The sequence below is a fragment of the Ascaphus truei genome, chromosome 6, assembly GCF_040206685.1.
Source record: "Ascaphus truei isolate aAscTru1 chromosome 6, aAscTru1.hap1, whole genome shotgun sequence".
Classification (NCBI taxonomy): Eukaryota; Metazoa; Chordata; class Amphibia; order Anura; family Ascaphidae; genus Ascaphus; species Ascaphus truei.
In genome coordinates this window covers 65267229-65286896 of record NC_134488.1, presented here as the reverse complement: position 1 = coordinate 65286896, position 19668 = coordinate 65267229, and the positions used below count along the sequence as shown (strand labels likewise).

At 41.6% G+C, this 19668-nt stretch overlaps 2 protein-coding genes across 3 annotated transcripts in view; one reads left to right on the top strand and one right to left on the bottom strand.

Annotated features, from left to right (window-relative positions):
- Positions 1-15945, bottom strand: part of NFYC (nuclear transcription factor Y subunit gamma) — a 34919-nt gene extending 18974 nt beyond the window's left edge. Inside the window, exon 1 of one of the 2 annotated variants that reach the window (XM_075604621.1) lies at positions 15727-15945. The gene's annotated coding sequence lies outside the window, so the exon portion shown is untranslated. Of the gene's footprint in view, positions 1-7218; positions 7507-15726 lie in introns of those variants that run through there. The other variant, XM_075604622.1, reaches the window with a different exon arrangement.
- Positions 15946-17239: 1294 nt separating this feature from the next.
- The window catches only part of RIMS3 (regulating synaptic membrane exocytosis 3), a 130641-nt gene continuing 128212 nt past the window's right edge, over positions 17240-19668 (top strand). The window contains exon 1 of the mRNA XM_075604619.1: positions 17240-17456. The gene's annotated coding sequence lies outside the window, so the exon portion shown is untranslated. The remainder of the gene's footprint in view (positions 17457-19668) is intronic.

Here is a 19668-nt window from a genome sequence, read left to right as displayed (position 1 = left end):
TAGATTGTTCGAGACACTTTTCAGGTCTTTAAAGACCATGCACACCAATATTAATAAGGTTGGCACAAAATCAGACCCTGCAGCCACAAAGCTTCCTTTGTGTCTGATAAGTCACATCTACCTTGTGTAGAACATTTCTCCCTATAGAACATCTGATTGGTGTCTTTAACATCAAGTAATCAACTTGTTTCTCTAATGCCGACAAAACAACTATAAATGCAAGAAAATGTGCAAAGGAAAAGAACCACAGCTTGGAAGAAAGTAGCAGTACCATGTGGAGAGATACAATGTTATCACAATAAAGGGAAAGTCCTTACCAGTGTGTGTTGGTTGCAGGTAATTTTACTTTTTTTAATGATAAAAGTTCCCTAGACCGAAAAGTAGGCACAAAAAAAACAGAAGGGTGCATAGAAGGGTGCATGTAATCTATGCGTGCACCATTCAGAAAATAACCATTAATGCTAGGATCTATATAATGCAGAAATTGGGGTTAAGCTCCAAAGCAGGTGTGGCAAAAATTACAATGGCAGCTAACTGTGCTAGAGTAAGCAAGTATTTTCGATCAATGCTTCCTCAAACTTAAAAAGAAAATGACAATAATGTGTGTAAAGTTTTAAAGGCCATGTAAAACTTCTTTGTAAGCCAACAAAGTGAGCATGTGCATCAAGAATTCAATCAAATTAAATCCCTATAGAGGAGGAGGAGGACAAAGAAGTTTAGTTATTACATACTCTCGCCTAACACAATCCAACGGTTGTCCTTCCCCTAAGGTACAGATTATGCACTCCGCTTGCTAGCGTGCGTGCTCCTACTGTGCCACGCGGCTGCAGCACAAGCAATCCCTGCTCATAGTGCTGGCGGCGATGAGGGGGCGTGACGGACGAGTCATGAAGCTGGTTCGCCCTCATTGACTGAACCAGCTCACCTGACGCCGACGTCACAGCTGCCTGAGAAGACAAAATGTATTGTCTCCTCAAAACGCTGCCGCATCAACGCGCCTCTTCGCCTGCAGGTGCGCAGGCACTTGGCTAACTACTATAGCCAATTACTGAGTTGTGCCCGACGTGCGCGCACTTAGCAACGCCGCCACTATAAGCTTGACCTAAGAAGCCCATCTGTATTTTCTCACTGTACAGGGTCTTTACTAGAACAATTTACCCTGAGTCTAGAGTAAACTGATTATGTGGGTAAACCACGGCTGTGTATTCATGAATACGGAGCAACGACATGTTTAAACACTTCTTGTGTCGCACACCAAAGAATTACCATTTATAGGAGGGTGCCTGAAGAAGGAACCCAAGTGTTACACCAGCAGCCATTCATTATGTACATTTCCTAAATATTCACAAAAATTGCAGGTGGGGAGGGCGGGGGGAAATAGAGATATACAACAAAAATGAGTGCAAAGATACAGGACTCTATTTACTAAGGGGTGCATAAGACACTTGATAAAAGACCTTTAAGTGAATAGGCTGCAAGGTGTCTTATAGCTTAGCACCGCTTTGTATATATGGCCCAGTGTCTACCAGCTCACTAAGTAAAGGGCAATGTGCATGTATATTATAATACATATATTTGAAATGATCTACATCAGAATGCATCCTGATTGCAATGGTTAGGTCACTCTCCAGGGTGACTGGGTGCTTTAAATCACATTGTATGAATGTCCTCAGCGGTGGCACAAACTCAACCTGGCATCCTCGCTAGCTCGTGTGGAAAAAATGCCAAAGCAATCAAACGTGTTTCATATAGTATTTCAAGCAGTGTCATCTCTTGCTCTTTGTATACTCAATGTGCAGCTGGTGACATACACAAAAGACAAAAGGGATTCTATGGAAGGGAATTACTTGAACAGCAATACACAGGAAAACAGGGAGCAGGCCTTATCTATTTGCCGAGACTAAAATCCGTCTCTCACCACTGGTAGGCTCGACTACATTCACAATGGATATAAGAGCAGCTAGCACCAAAGTGATTCACCTTAACTATCGCCTCTTCTATTTCCACCACAATCCGGTATCTGCCACTCTCAATAATGATGGTACTTTATTTAAAAACGTGCAGTCGTCAGAAATAAAATGTGTTTATTTGGGAGGGTGCAAACCAAAACCCAACTGGTGTTAAATTACACAGAATTATGGTTGTTTACCACAATTATCAATATTAATATGTTTTAGAGACTTTATAATATTTCCAGGCGAGCAAACAGCAGCCATTTGAAATGTGACCAAAAGCTTTATGAAGACTCCATGCAGCAAATTAGAAAGCCCACGTGAATATCCAGCTGCAATGGGCATCTCCTTGATGAGATTGTTCAATGTTTCTCTCTAACTTTCTTATACTTAAATACAAAACCAAGTGCCCCAAGTTGCTGTACCTTACATGAGGGCATCAATAATAAAACATGGTGAGAGAACTTTTTAGCGTAGTGTGTTTTAACTCTCACTTCAACTACCATATGCTCAAGCAAACGCCTTTGTTTCACTGTTGCTCGGTTTACAAGCTGTAATTTGGTTATAGCAGGATTCCTTTCACCGGTGTGAAAACTGCCATTAAGACCAGATTGGCAGATAGATCAAAACATGCTCACCACGCTTACATGTCTTTTGTAGTTTCAATAACTTATTAGCGTATAGAAGTCCTAATACATAAAACTGCTCACTGTAAAAGGAGAGATGACTATATCACCATTCTGTATTACGAATAAAGGCCCATCGGATCTCGTCAAATCTTATAAGAGAGTCCCAGTTATTAAGTGCAGTTTGCATCACGTGATTATTTTTCTTCCAAGGTTAGTTACCTACTTTAGGGAGAACAGACTCCCACTAAATTCTTGAGTGACAAGTGTGAACAGCAGATGACCAAACATTCCTCAGGTTCTTTCCATTCTTTGCTTCACACTTTGCTGACTTTGTGACCTTAGTACTGCTGAAGTTAAAAGTTATATAGATTAATTCAAACCATGTCAATTTGTATCTGGGCTTGTGAAAGAAATTAAGTGTATCCCATACAAATATATGGCTATCCCATATAAATATGCGCACCGTGACAATGGTTTGTTAACGTAAATAAAAGCAGATTAGCAGGTTTTTATGACCTGCACAAGGTCACAGAATGTGACAACCGTTAAAGAGTTTATTGGCTTAGCGTTTATAAACCATTGTTTAAGAATAAACGGTGTACATGGTTTATAAACCACGGAATGGGACATTTGGTCCCGACCATTTTGCCGCGACTAAATGGCCGCCGGCACTTCGCTGCGACTCACCACGCCGCTGCAGCCGATCCGCCACTGGAATCCCTGCCCTGGCCAATCCAAAGGCAAGTTTAATTACTGTTTTGGGTAGGGGGCTAATTTAATGGGTTTTGGTGCGTACGGCAGTTTAATTTAAGGGTTTAAGCGGTTAGGTTTTTTGTTGTATACACACACACACACACACACACACACACACACGTTTGGGATTTCTCAGAGCTTCTTGGGTATTTGTGTGTTTATTAACTATGTGCAGCTGGTCTCAGCTGTTTTGGGGAGGGTAGTGGCCCCTACCCCCCAAGGTTTAAGCTCACCCCTCCCCACTTTCCAAGTTGGCAAGTCAGTTTCATTTTACTGGGTTACAACAGAACCATTGCAGATCATTCTTCCTGTAACTATACAGGTAAATAAGAATTTTAACTCAGGGAGTGTTATGACCTGCTAACGGTCATGCCTTGAAAGTGGCAGCAGGCTTAAGACGCTTTGGCCAAAGTGTTAAACTAAATTACCCTTTTTCAAGAGAATCTATAGGTATTGCACTGTGTATTTTTATCACGTTGGAAGTAGCTTTGGGCATCTTTGTTTGTTTTTTGTTGTATACTTTTAGCGGTTAGGATAGAGGGTTACTTGAAGGGGTTTTAGGATAAGGCACTTACCATAGCGGTGAAGTGGCCGGAGGCTGCAGCTTCCAGCGGCCATTTGATTGCGGCAAAAGGGCCGCAACCAAATGTCCTAGACCGTATAAAACATGTAAACAGAGTAGCAGATCGACCCTGCAGAGTATATACAGTTAGGGAACCAAGAGAATTTAAGTGTTATTTCCATTTATTGATAAAATAGTAAATATTCTGCATTAATTATAAACTTGGCAACAAAAACTTTAAAGAAAAAAAAATGTGTTTTATATTAGAGTTCATTCACACTGTAACCAAAAAAGCAACGAATAACTTGTCAATAACAAGTAATCTACACTCCTAATAAAAGGAATAGTACAATAAATATAATATTGGAAAAAGTGATACATTATCGTGAAACACTGTCACAATCTATAATTCACAATGACATATTTGTTGATAAATGTAAAAATTGTCACCACAACAGCACCATACCACGGGAGTGTGCTGCTCGGACTCTGTCAGCAGGGGAATGTGTTGCAGGCCCTTGGAGCAGTGAATGAGATCTTATCTGGATGATGGTCCTTGTGGATGCTTCTTAACTGTCGTCTTTTATGCAATCTAATAGCACGTGATGTCAATACATTGGTTTTTTGCACAATTGCTCTCATTTTCTCACACGTGATACACCCGAATGTAAAATTCTCCAATGGTTCCCTCTCCGGGGACATTTTGTGGCATTTTTTTCTTTTGTATTTTATGCAAACAAAACAGAAACAAATCAAGAGAAACAAAACCACATGGCCAGTGTTGCACCTTTTTCCAGTTCTAGCAGTGAGACAGTAACTAGTATAAAACAATTCTGCACTGTAGAGTCCTCAATATCTCTTACTATGTTTTTATGTAGTTGGCTGTAGGGACTAAATATGCAAAGCCTTTACTTATACCACATTCTAAAATAGCGTTTAAATGGCTTTCACGTTGATAGGTGTTGCTAAGCGAGAACACTTTATTTGAAGAATTAAATGAATGGCACAACACAGAAAAGATTTCACACACTCCAGTGAGGAGATAAAGGTTCAAAGAATCAAAAGGTCCTTGTAAATGCCCTACAGAGTAAATCAAATATTTGCTGAACTCTTTGGTGGGGTCTCTGGCTTCAAAAGGATCAGTAGGCACCTGTTCCAAGGAAGAATGTAAAAGCAGGTCAGACACTAATAGCAGCTGTGCCGGGGGTAAAAGATACTCACATTTAATGGGTACCAAGTCTTTTCTTTAGCCCCTATTCACTGCCAAAGGTGGCCTGCACACATAATGCTTGCACCTACAACTGTTAATGTTTAACACCTTTAATGCAGAATAGCGCTTACCAATTACCAAATGGCTTGTCTACGGTCAGAGGAAGCCACACCGAGACCCCCACATTTCCAGGATACTTACCGGTGTTACTTTCGGTTTATTGGGGGGTGGTGGGGAAGGGGGGGTTTGTATTTCATTGCTGATCCATTTACTGACAACATAACAATGGTTTCTTGTATCCAGACAAGCTAAAAATCATGAAAACATTCCCAGCATGGCTAAAAAATAAAAATAAGTTGCATTATCATACAGAAAAACTTTTGCTGGTGCATAAAGCTTCGGAACACTAACCTCAAAAGCCTAAAACATCAGAGAAATTCACTCCTACGCTACATCTGACTAGGTAGTATAGCCAAGAACATTTGTGCCAAACCAAAAAAAAAAAGGCATATCACAAACTCAATCGCATTCAGAGAGAGAGAAAAAAAAAAAAGGGGCAAAAATCACAAAGTGCAGCAGTGACAACAAATAAAAGCCTCCCACAGATTAGCTACAATGGGCACTGACAGAAATAGTGTATGTGTAATAGTATAATTGTAACCCAGGTTGGGAAAAAGCTGCAATAGGATTACTTTAGCCCACAGTAACCATTCCAGGATGTTTAAAAGTATAAATATTAATAAAGAACTCTGAATTCTAGACTTGTTTAATACCAGCAGCATTCTTTCCTATGCTGTAGTTTTTTCCTTCTCTTTAAAGCTGCACAAACAAACTTTGTCCTTCATTTCCCAAACTCCAAGGCAGCAGTATTTCAAGGTCACGCTGATTGGGGAAGGCCTGGCTCCAGCAACTTGAACTGGAGCAGTAAGCCTAGAATGCGGGTATGGAAAACCCCCAAAACATGGCTTCCAGATCTCTTCACAAATCGAATGAACCCTGGCTGTATAACTTCCCCACGCTGACTGGAGTATTGTGCTTTTTGCCTGCAGAGCTTCCATAGTGCCTGGTCTAGATTGCTTTTCTGCACAGCTAACATTCCAATGACCTTCATACCTTATTTACAACAACCAAAACAGGAAGAGAATCCTCATGTACACCTATTATAATATGGACGATTATTTAAAGGGTCACTAATGGTTTTTGCTATTACCCAGGTGACACAGCCACATGCTAGTGATATAAGGAACGGTCTTCGATTTTCTGAAATAGATTGATGTACCTGCAAAGGCAACAGAACATATGTCCTCAAACACTAGGGAAACGTGACAATGGCAGGATCATTTAATTTAACCTCTATAACAAAGCAAGTAAGCAGAGGATGTTATGCTCGATCTCACTGACAAACAGGCATTAAAGTGTAAAATATCCAGGTACAGAAAGCATTTTTAACTGCAGTAACAGCTGCTGATTATGTAATATTATAGTTGTTCCACACATGGAAAACAACATTTACGAAACAATGATGCCATGACAAGGCCAGCAAATGTATAGAACAATTTAACGTTATGGGGCCTTGCAATATTGTAATCTTACTATCTGACCAGTTTAAATAGCATTTGTGTTGTATTTGCACTACTTTAACCCCTTTACTGCCAGCAAGGCCTACAAAACATGGCAAAGAAATATATTGCAGGTCAATCTGTTGGTGAAAGAGTTAATACAAGAACTTCTGTAAGGAGCTTGTAAACATTTTGCCATTACTGCGCTCATTAACATAAAAAAAAAAATATTCTTCCTTTGTTCCCTTCATTGTAAGCAGCTCATTACAGAAAAAAAATAGTTGCTCTTACATACTGCATTCCCCTTGCAAATGATTAACTGCACTTTGCACAAGTTATTATCACTACATATCTACAACACAAGTGGGGAAAAAATACATATGGTTAGTCAAGGGCTGACAAAATCCACACTCAGCAGTGCAATAGGTGCAGAAGAAGGTATGTCAGGAATGTAAAGGGGGGCATTTTCTCACACAGTACAAACTTGGGTTTCTCAATGAAGCGGAGGAGCTTTCACACTTTAAAACACCATAAAAAGAAAAACGGAACTTACCAGGAACACAAACATTTTGTTGGAATATTCATATTTCTCAATGCTACGAAAAAGCGAGAGCATTTTTATCTTCCCCCTTCTGCTCCACTCTCCCTTGCCCTCCCCCTCTCGGGAAAAAAAAAAAAAAAGGGACAAAGGCACGAGGACATGCAAGGAAAGGGCTGAGAGAGCCAGTACAGAGCCCGAGCCAACGGGAGCTGCTCTCCCTGCAAACTCCTCGCCATTTTTCTTTGTCTTTCAGCTGACCCCTGTCTCAGGGAAAAACTCCCAAGTCTCCAATGAAAGAAACCCTGCAGCCTCCTTCCACTTTAACAGTCAAAGGCATTCAATCTAGCTTGCTACATGACACCAGACCCCGCCTCCCCTGTCTCCTCATTGGCCAGTCCTTGTTATTTGAGGATACTGTACAGCTGGCATTGGTGGATCTCATCATCAATCACCTCCTGTTACACTTCCTGTTTTAAAGTTACCTTGAGATGAACAGGGGTCAGACCAAGTGACTTTACAGAACCGTTCACATCCATGAAAAGAGATCATTAACTATTTAACCGATCATGGGCCTTTTCTTTTAATGTTACATTTTTTTTTAAAAAGATATAGATTTACACTGTCTGGTAGAGGTGTTTATATAGAGATATATAGTTTTCTTTTTACTAAGTGACTGAACACATACGCCATAACAACATTCTCTGGTGTTCGTTTTATTCATAAAGCAAAAGTAAATTAACAACAACACAACTCACTATACACACTCCCATATGAAACTAGCTTTCCTTCTTTAGTTCTGTATGAATACCTTATAATAGGAAACCAGGTACGCCGTTATATTTCGAGACTCGCTATGTGTATTTTATTTATTTAATTGTAAAGCTACACACAAGCAGTGCAACACCATTTAAAGAAAGCAGCAAACTACATATGCAATAAGAACATAAAACAAGAAAGCACGAAGAAAGAGGAATGGTTGCCATAAAAGCTTCAAATCCAAATCTCTCGTTAGGCATTCAAGTCTAAACTTGAACAGCTATTAAACATGACTAATAAAACAAAGAGGTATAAAAAGTTGGTGTGTTGCAGGCCCCCATGGCAGTGACGGTGTATGAATCCAGCTAGCTCCAGAGCCTGCACAACCGAACCTGTTGTAATGCTACAGTGCAGTTAGTCTCACAATACAGGTAAACCGGCGGAAGGTTTCACTATGTACAAGGTCACAGGAAATTCTTGCTATAATGGCCTAAAGTCCTTGAAGGACAAAACTATCCGTTCCAGTTCTTTGTGGACAGAACTGCCATTTCAGTCAATACAAAAAGTAATATACTCTAGTTCGTGCTGATACACTCGCGGGAAGAAACTTTATAAACTGTTCATGACCACTCCAGGGAGGTACTTGTGTTTTTCTGCAGAGTACCATATATTAGTGGATACCATGTAGTAACGCACAGGCACAGCGTGGATCGTTAAACGTCTTTGTTGCTGTAACATACATAATAATGCCTATTATCAGTGACCTTCACTTTATCTACAAGTTACCTGCGGAGGATGCCGTGTGCCAAAATATCACAGCAGCGATTCTTGTAGGTTGTGATACTTTAACTGACCAACAAGAGATTTCTTCATAGACGGAAGCTCTTTCCAACCTCACAGTCCTCTATCCCTTCTAGAACAGGATAAACAGCTAAAAACATGCATTACCACCCATGGGAAGCTTGGTTAAAAGAGCGACCCCTATAAAAAAAATTCAAAGCAACAATTTAAGTGGAAGGGGGAAAATGATTTTACTCTGTGAGCATGCAGCATTGTGCAAACACACTATAGATCTGTTTTAGAGATATTATAAATAACTGCTGTTCCCTGGTTTTGCTATATTAACTATAAAAGCCGTGTGCCCCTGCTGAACTGTAGCCCATAGTAATGTCCATCACCAGAATCTTCACTTAGGGTTTCTCCAACAATGTTTGAAAGGGGTTAAGAAGGCACACGAGGCCAAGCAATAGTGTTCAGCAGGAACCAAAAATGCTTTTTGAGTCAGTTATCTAAAATCTAAGGAGAAGAAACTTTGAACAGGTGGAAAAGTGGTAAAACGTAATAATACTTTATCCTACAGAATGCTATTTTTTAGGGGGAACATAGTATGTTTGCTGTCATCATATGGACATGCAAATATTCAGTGTCTTTTTTCTCCATTTCAAAAGATCTACAGTTTTAAGGAAAATTGACCATATACATTCACTATAAAAATTAGACACAGTACTCCATTGAAACATAGAAATAGTTGGCAGATAAGAATCACTTGGCCTGCCCATTTTACATGGACTATTCCATCTGAATAGCACGGCAGAAAGAGGGGGAAATATGTGGTCAAGAACTGAAAAACTATGAGGAGCATTTCAAATATGAAATCTTTAGGCCAAATGTGACTGCAATATGTTTTCTAAATTGGCCAGACATGAAAGAGTTTGCTGAAAACCAACTCTTGTTTTAGTTTGGGGATTAAAGCAGCCGTTCAGATCATGCTGTTACTGTTGCTACAGAGACATTCAGAACAAGGCCTGCGCTCTTCATGCGTGCTTCAGTTATAAAAAGACAAGTGTTTCCTATCCAGGAAACCCCCTAAAAACAAACACACTGCTCTGTAAAACATTAAAAGATTTTGACAACACACTAGGAAATCTATTAAAACAGTTTCTTTAGGGTGGGACCCGGCATCCACAATGCAACATGAGCTCTCCGACAGGTACACCATGCAACCCCCACTGCCCATCCCAATTATCCTTTACCATTCAAAAAGACTCTCTGGTTATTGCATGTGTTACAGGGTGAGCCCAACATAAAAAAATGGGCAAGGTAGCTTTGGGGATAAACACTTAGTTTATGCAAAATGGAGCAGCAATAGCCGCTTGCTAGCCTGGGACAGAGAGAGGTAATGTGTGTTCAACACACATTATAGCGACATCAGGGAAAATACAGATTACACGAAAGATATAAACAATTGGCAATGAGATCAGCACCTCACAATTTTACTGGGTTAATTTATGCCTATGAAACCTGATATTCTGGCTTATCTTCACCAATTTCTCAGCGCTAAAATGAGCCCACGAAATGAAATGTTTGTGTCTGTGTCTAGCTGGACAGCTATGCCTGGCTGAGTACAATACCAAAATAGGAAATGCAAAGATCGGTTTCCACTGAAAAACAAAAATCAGCAGTTTTTCTTTTTTAAAGACTTTATGGTACAGTAACAACATAAAAGCCAGGGCAGCACATTACGTAAATTGGAATCTCAGATTATTGATTTCATGCTTTACAACTGTGGTGGAGAGTTTCAGTGTTCATCACGAGGAGCCAATAACCAGCACAGACATTCGACCATCATTCTACATACAGTAGCGCACCGCTCATACGGCGAGTTCCGTTCCATGGCGCAGCGCGAAAAGCGCCACTGGAGATTTTTGACGTCTCCTTCCCTTCTGCGCATGAGCAAACTCGGTCGTCTCCCTTCTGTGCATGCGCAGACATGGCAGCCCCCTTCTCGGTACCGCCGTATTAGCGGATCGCCAAGAAGCGAAACGCGAGGCCCTGCTGTAAAACAATCAGCCAAAAAGCGCTAAAAATTTGCACAATAATTACCAATCTCAATAATGCTAGCACACATAGCAGATATTAAAAACTATATTTGAGTAGCCTAGAATCATAATTTGGTGTAAAAAGCCATATAGTCCATCAGTGGAAGGTGCTTCTCCTTCAAGAGTATTCCCAACTCTCAGGGTATAGAAGATAGTGGTGAAGAGAAATACCCGGGCGCTACCTCTACACATAAGGAGAAAGACACCTCCTAAAAGACCACACTCACACCTGCCCGTGTGAGTGATTGCAGTTTTTTCTGCTTTTATATATATCCTCGCAACCATTGGAGTCAGGCATTGCTATGAATATTTATATTGTCCCTTAACATTTGTCTATACTTTTGTCCATTTACCCTGAGGGGGATACCGCAATCAAGAGTTGCTGGTAAACTGAAGAGGTCATCATTTGGATCAAGAGAGAAGAAACACCATATCAGGAGAATATAGAAGTAAAGAAGAAGAAAAGAAACCTGGATGCGACAGCATTTGCACAAGGCCGTGTAAGTGTTTGTGTTATTATACACTCCACCACTCCCACGTTTATTAGTTCGAGAACTTACACTCTCGAGCTTAATTACTTTGAATTTGTTACCCCTTTCATCCCTCAACCTGTGCTCCCCCTTTTTTCTTGTATTTTCGCCCTATGGAAGATAGTGTACTGCAGTTGAGAGGAATTTTTTTTCGTTTAAATAAAATCATCTGCCCCATTGTAGTGTGTGCTCTTCTAACCCACTGCATTCGGCTATCATTCACAACATCCTGAGACTCTTAACTTGATTTACTTAATAGACATTTGTGTGAATTTAAAGCGGTATCGTACACAAGGAGAAATTGTTACGCTACAGTGTTCGTTATGTGAAAAAGATTTTATTTAAGTTATTTATGTTAGAATTTGGATATAACTATAATATTCAATGTATACTGACAACTGATTAAAATTATATTAACACATTTTTCATTCAAAACATTGTTTACCCCTATTTCGAGTTTTAGTGATTTCTTAATATTGCTCCAGAACTTTTGGTGAAAGATGTTATATAAATGTTTAACAAAAAAAACTCTTACATTTGACAGCACAAAGTATCAATATGAAGCATCTTTCTAACAGCACATAATCAGTTAATCAGTGTTCCAAAACAAAATGAGTAACAAGCAAATTATGATAGGCGACCTTACCAGTTAGTGCCGTGTCAGAAACATAGGGGCAGATTCATAAACTCCGATGTGGCGTTAACTGCCATTGACTTGAATGGCAGTTAACGCTGGATCAGGGTGCGATACCGCATAGCAGCTTAGTGAATCCCACAAAACTCAACCACACATATTGTACAACTAGATTGTCCTAGAACTAACATAGACCAGATGTCCCTACAGCAGAAGATCTAAACAAAATGCCTCAGACAGCAATTACTTTTAAAGCAGGGACTATAGTGTCTATTGGAAAAAGTCTAAAATGTAGAACCCCAAGAGCAGAAATAATCCTCAATTTAAGAATATATATACACAACTCCCCAACAAGCTCATAGTTTCCAAGATAAATCTCCATTTGCAGCTGGTTGCTTGAAAAAAAATCTATAGTAAGGGCGAAGAATAAACAGTAGGACTACCTGCACCTTCATTTTATACAGACAAAAATTACTCATGCAGAATTAACTAGCACTGTATAGACAATTGTAAATCCCAGTTGGAATAGCAATATCTTACTTAGTGCACTTTACACATGGGCTATTTCATTTACAGTTAGAGGAGCAATAAAGGGCAACCAAAACCTGTCAGCTGCATAGTAAAACAGATTTGTTGTGATAAGTTTTATTAGACCAGGATAACATTTCTGCAGGTGTTTTTACATATGAGCTTTGAAGGCATACTGACCTTAAGGTTTATGAGCTTGTGTCACCTTAGGACCATTTTATTTCCTCTCAACATATGTTAAAAATTATACATACAGCATGCAAGTGCAATATAAATTATTGCTCAAAAGGTGTGATTATATATCAAATAAAAATATCACTTGTGAGCACATTCACATGTCAGACAGGTCTGCAACCCTGCTTTTCGCCATTCTCACCTAGCTTACAGCGCTTCCATTGCAGCAAGGGATTCTGGAAAATGACATGCAAATGAGCAGTGTGTACCATTTGCCTCAAATCCATTTTTACATGGAACCCTTATAAACTTTCAGTACAGCCTCTGCTTAGACACAGACACACACAGACACACAACAAGCCAAACAATTCATCAATACAACTACTAGGACTCTGCAAGAGTACAATAACAATGAATTATACAGACATATCCCTCTTATATGTACAGAGAGGGAAAGAGGCTTGCATATGAAATTCAAACATGTTAACTCTTTAAGTCCTAGGCAGACCTACAATACACTGTTTGTGGTGTGTTTCAGGTTGCGTATGGCACATATTGGGTACTGCCTATTATGTTTTCTTTCCACTGATCAAACAGGAGCCTGGATGCTCAAGGCTTACTATAATCAGAAGACACTAATTTGTCATGACAGTTAGCCAAGACTGCCCCGCAGCTCCCTGTGTGAGCCAAAAGCCAACATATCCCCTGCTGTGACCACTTCCTCTCAGGTACTGTACTATTGCTATTAATTTGATGCCACAGAAGTCAATGTGTATTATGGGATTTGTTGATTTAATCAGCTCAGTGTTGGAGGAACCTACTAGATTACCCCAGTGTCATTTTGGCAAACGGGGGGGGGGGGGGGGGAGTTCCAAGATATTAACAGCCAATCTAAAAATTGTCATACATGAGCTAATATAAATGGATGAAGTGGTTGTTACATGTATTCAGCTACATGTTTTATCCTCTGTAAATGAGGATTACGTAAATAATACAACATTCTGCAGGGAAATTGGAACAAATTGACACACACACCCCAAGAACAGGTTTCCAGGTTTACTGGGGCCTCATTGTGATAGCAATATTCTATGCACCAGACTTGTATTAGCAACGTTATACAAAAACAGAATATTGAGTATTTTACCACCAGAAATATCTGATTACCAATACACCTCTCACTTGCTCCCCATGGATAATTAACAATCCCTAAAACATACCGCATAACACTTTAACAGTTTCCCAAATAAACCAAATATACCTTCCACCACCACCACACCTCCTTCCATTTTAGCCATGAAAACACCCCTCAGCACCTACTGTATCACTCCTTGCACCCACTTCCTCCATTTCCCCCCACTGCAAATCCATCAGTACCACTCAATTGACCCAATACCTGCCAACGGACACCAGGCCCCCATTTAGACTCATTTGTTTGCCACCTTTTATCACGGTTTATTACAATATGGGATTCTATATTCCTCTGATAAAATCAGCAAGTGTCTATTTGGCCAACACATGGCATTTTCTTTAACACACTATTGCGCTGTGGAATATGTATACACCTGAAAAATAAATATCAATTATGTCCGTCTCGTACTGCGCTACGGAATATGGAAGCACCACCTTCACACTGAAATAGACTGATGACTGTACAGAAGAGAACAAGGTCTATAAACAATTTTCTTCTACATATCACTACGGCATTGCGCTAGAGTATGTCGGCACCATCTATGTGACCTCTAAAAGAGGGGTGCACATTCTTAGTCTGTGCCCCCCACCCTTGTTGTCGCCGTTTCTAATGTCACGTCATGTGACCCCTGTGGCGTCAATTGACACCACGTTGCCATGGCGACATCACCAGAGGCCGCCGATCAAGTAAAGGAACTTACAGAGGTCTTGCGCACGATCGCCCGGCATTTAATTTAAATGCTTTGGGGAAGAGTGCGAGGCCTCTAAACGCCACGCATCCCACCCCCCCAGAAAATCTCATGCCCCTCAATTTGCACACCCCGGCTCTAAGCCAGGAGAGCACAAACGTTTGAAGCTGCGCCCCCGTCTTCCCTTACCTGGCTCTCACGACACCCCGCCACTACCTTGTTTCCGCGTCAAATGACGCTGCGGGGTCATGTGACATCACATGCGGCGTCATTTGACGCGTGTCACGTGGCCCTGCGTTGCCATGGCGACGAGTCACACAGCCAGCTGAATCCCGGTAAGTGGAGTGTTGCATGGGCCCCACGCGATCCCCCGGCATTTAATTTAATGCCTGGGGGAAAATCTGCCACCCCCCCAGTTTGCGCACACCTGCTCTAAGCCATAAAGCAGGGCTCTTTAACTGCCAGCCCACAAAGGGACTTGATGTTGCCCCTTGGACTCTGCTGCCCAAGCAACTAGTATGAGGTTAGCAGGAACAAAATGCAATTTTCACACTGCAAATTAACCCTTTGAGTACTCGGGTACATAGTTACTACATCACTGGTTTGGGTCACCCAGAGTGCCCCATGACGTCGTAGCTACATCCCTCAAAAAAATGCTTGTTTTCTTTGATAGGACTCCCCTCCTTCCATCAGTGACAGAGCAAGCACATTGCCGCATATATATGATACAGATGCTATACACACACACTTCCAAAATGTTGAAATACTATCACTTTGAAGTCTGTCAATGTATTTTAAATGGCATTATAACAAGGGCATGTGGCCCTTCTACTCCTAAATATTTCCTGATCGGGCCCCTTGGAGAGCTGGTGGATGTGCCCTGTCGCACAGGATGGCCGGCCCTGAGTCCCCAGCCCCCCCTTCAGCTTTCTTTCACCCCCTCGGTTTCCTGCTTCCCCGCCAATAAATTGCGCGCGGCTCCCCCCAACCAATCACACCGGCCAGGCCGCGGCCTCCACCAATGAGCGAGGCCCGAGGCGGGGAAGAGGTCTGGACCGGTCCGTGCCGGTCTCCAGTGCCCGCTTGGCTCTCCCCTCCCCCCTCGGCCGAATTCTTCACCCCCCCCCCCCCCCCCAGCTCACCTCAAGACAACAAGTCACCGGTCCGGCTCCCCCTCACGCACCTCGCCGGGCTTCTCCCGCGGGTGACAGACCACCGAGCCCGGATCGGTAGAGGGTAGAGATAGAGGAACGAAAGATAAGGGATGTGCCGAAATCGTGAATCCTGCACGCGCTCCGGGGTGACAGGAATTGGGGGGAGAAGGGGGGGGGCAAGCGGGAACCGAAACAAGATGGCGGACACAACCAGAGGAAAAATCCCGCCCACAGACGAGACTCAATGCGCATGCGCAAGTGGGGAGTCCGGCCCCCGGCTCTGGGCAGCCAATGAGATATCGCGAGAAATTGACAGTGCCCTGAGGCGTCACCATGGTAATGGGGCCTAGTGCTTTTAGTGCAAATTAAGGCCCCGTAATATTATTAATGTTATTGGTATATCAGAAACCTTCTTAGCAAGATGTCAAAGCTATACAGGTCACCGCCCTATTTATCAAGGGAAACTGGCAGAAAATGAGTTTGAAAGTATTTTTCTGCTTCCTCCCTAGTAAAAGTAATAAGTAACATTTCATTATGTTATTAGTAATGTCAAAGTTACCTTATCCCAATGCAGGTACGTACATTTGAGCAAACACCATAATTTCACTCACAAATCTCCCTATGTGTACTTTTATTTAGATAACAGTACTGATTATGTGCAAAAACTGTAAAGACAGTATACAAGACAAAATATGGAAACATAAGTAATAAAATAGGCATACATGCATTCAATGTAAAATAAAACATTGAGAGAAAAAAAAAGAGTCTCTGCTCTGAAGAACTTATTTATTAGGAATGTTGCCTGCCCTTTCACTGGAAAACATATATTTATTTAGGCCTGCTAGAACACTTTACAAAGGAAAATAAAGTAGTCGCGAAAATGCAATTATTATGACAAATGTCTCTAATCTCCCTGTTCATTTATTACAGCCTGTGTGATCAGCCACTCGTGAAAACAGTATACTGTACAGGCCCAGGAAATGTACCAAATGTGATTCAGGTACAAGGACTATAAAGGGTTAACGGCCTTAATGGATTAACTATGTGGGATAACTCAGGTTACTCCTCTCCCCATCATGTGATGTAGGACTGGGGGGCACTCGATTTTCGGGGGGGGGAGGGAGCGAGCGCGTCAGTTATAGAGGTCCCACGCTCTTCCCCCAGGCATTTAAATTAAATGCCGGGGGACCACGCGTGGCCTCTATAACACACTTAAATTTCCTTACAGCAACGCGTCGTCAGGAAGCCAATGGCATAGGAGGCGCGGCCCCAGCGGAGGCTGGGATAGGTGCAGGAGAACAAGGGACTCGTTTAAGCTTGACGCGCAGCTGGAGATCGTTGCGCGACGTCACGCGTGCGTCCGAGGGGGCGGAGCTACGCTCCGTAGCGAAGTATAAGAAGAGCGGGTGCGCACGCACGCTCTGTAACGAGAGCGGGGGTGTGCGCACCAGAGAAGAGGGGAGCAGCGGCGGCCGCAGTACTGTTGGTAAGAGAGTAGGCAACACGCCGCAAGGGACGTGTTCCCCGATTCCTCACAGCTTCACAGCAGTAAAATACGTGACAATCATATAAATAACAAATAATACAAATAACACATGATGGGAATAAGTGCTTCAGACATAAAAGGGACATTTAGGAAAAGGGGTCCCTGTCCCGAAGAGCTTACAATTGAATTGGTACGTAGGAAGAACTTACAGAAACAGAAAGAAGATGTTCTGGTAAGTGCATCTGCCCTTAAAGTATAGTTAAGTATGCCCTTAAAGCTGGTAAAGTATCAGCCAGAGAGTTACTCGTATGCTTCCTTAAGGAGGTATGTTTTAAGATGGGTCTTAAAGGTGGATAGAGAGGGTGCTAGTCGGATATTGAGGGGAATGGCATTCCAGAGGTGTGGGGCAGTTAGTGAGAAAGGTTTAAGGCAGGAGAGGGCTTTAGACACAAAAGGGGTAGAGAGAAGACATCCTTGAGCAGAACGCAAGAGTCAGGATGGTGAAGAAATTAGGGCTGAGATGTAAGGAGGGGCAGAAGAGTGTAAAGCATTAAAATTTAGGAGAATTTAGTGTGTGATACGGGATTTGATAGGAAGCCAGGAGAGGGATTTCAGCAGGGGAGACAGATTTAGGAAAGAGTAGAGTGATTCTGGCAGCAGTGTTTAGGATAGATTGTAGGGGAGACAGGTGTTAGGCAGGAAGGTCAGACAGCAGGAGGTTACAGTAGTCGAGACGGGAGAGAATGAGCGATTGTGTCAGAGTTTTAGCAGTGGAGCAACAGAGGAAAGGGTTTGTAATATTGCGGAAGAAAAAATTACAGGTTTTAGTTACCTTTTGAATGTGAGAGAGGAGTCGAGAGTTACATAGTTACATAGTAGATGAGGTTGAAAAAAGACGTACGTCCATCAAGTTCAACCTATGCTAAATTTAGACAACAGATACTTTATCCTATATCTATACTTACTTATTGATCCAGAGCAAGGCAAACAAAAAAACCCAGAGTCATATCATCCAATGATATCTCATAAGGGGAAAAATAAATTCCTTCCTGACTCCAAGAATTGGCAATCGGATTAATCCCTGGATCAACATCCTTCCCATGTATACTTATTTGGTATATCCCTGTATACCTTTCCTTTCTAAAAAGATGTCCAACCTTTTTTTTTTTTTAAATCTATTGTATCTGCCATCACAGTCTCCATGGGTAATGAATTCCATATTTTAACTGCCCTTACAGTAAAGAACTCTTTCATTTGTTGCTGATGAAATCTCCTTTCCTCCAACCTTAAGGGATGGCCCCCGAGTCCTTTGTACTGCCCGTGGGATGAATAGTTCTTTTGAAAGCTCCTTGTTTTGTACCCGAATATATTTGTATATAGTTATCATATCCCCTCTTAGACGCCTCTTTTCTAATGTTAATAAATCTAATTTAGCTAGCTTCTCCTCATAAGTTAGAATGTCCATCCCCTTTATTAATTTGGTGGCTCTTCTCTGCCCTCTCCTCTCCTGTTCCATAATGTATTTTCTTAGGATTGGTGCCCAAAATTGTACTCCATATTCAAGGTGTGGTTTTACTAATGCTTTGTAAAGGGGCATAATTATGTTGTATTGTATTGTATGTCTTTATTTATATAGCGCCAAAAGTGTACTCAGCGCTTCACAAAGAATACAGTACAGGGAATTATAATAATACAATAAGTGCAGCAAAATCAGACAATAGGAAAGGAAATCCCTGTCCTGAAGAGCTTACAATCTAAGAGGTTTAATGGGAAACTTACAGAGACAGTAGGTGAGGGAGTAAGTGCTGTAGATAGCAGTGCTTGGTCACAATGTGTGGTAGGAGTGATTGAGTGTGGGACAATAGCCATGAGTGCAGGCTATTGGGATACTTGATTTGTGGGGTGAGATTTAAGGCTGGTCAGTATTAAATGAAAAGGGGAAGAGATGGCAGGGACGCATGAGTGAGATCAGGTGTGTATGGTCTGACTTACTTCCCTTTCATCCACTGCCCGTTTAAAGCAAGATAAGATCTTGTTTGTCTTTGCATGACTTTGGGCACTATTGCTAAGCCTGCTGTCTACAAGCACTCCTAAATCCTTCTCCATCAAGGATTCCCCCAATTTATCCCCATTTAATTTGTAATTCGTCTTTTTATTCTTGCATCCCAAATGCATAACCTTACATTTATCTGTATTAAACGTCATCTGCCATTTACCTGTCCACGTTTCCAGTCTCTCCAAGTCCTTCTGAAGAGAAATTACATCCTGCTCTGATTCTACTACCTTACACAATTTAGTGTTATCAGCAAAGATGGAGACTTTGCTCTCGATGCCAACCTCAAGGTCATTAATAAACAAGTTAAAAAGCAGGGGTCCCAGTACCGATCCCTGAGGTACTCCACTCACGACTTTAGCCCAACCTGAAAAAGTTCCATTTATGACAA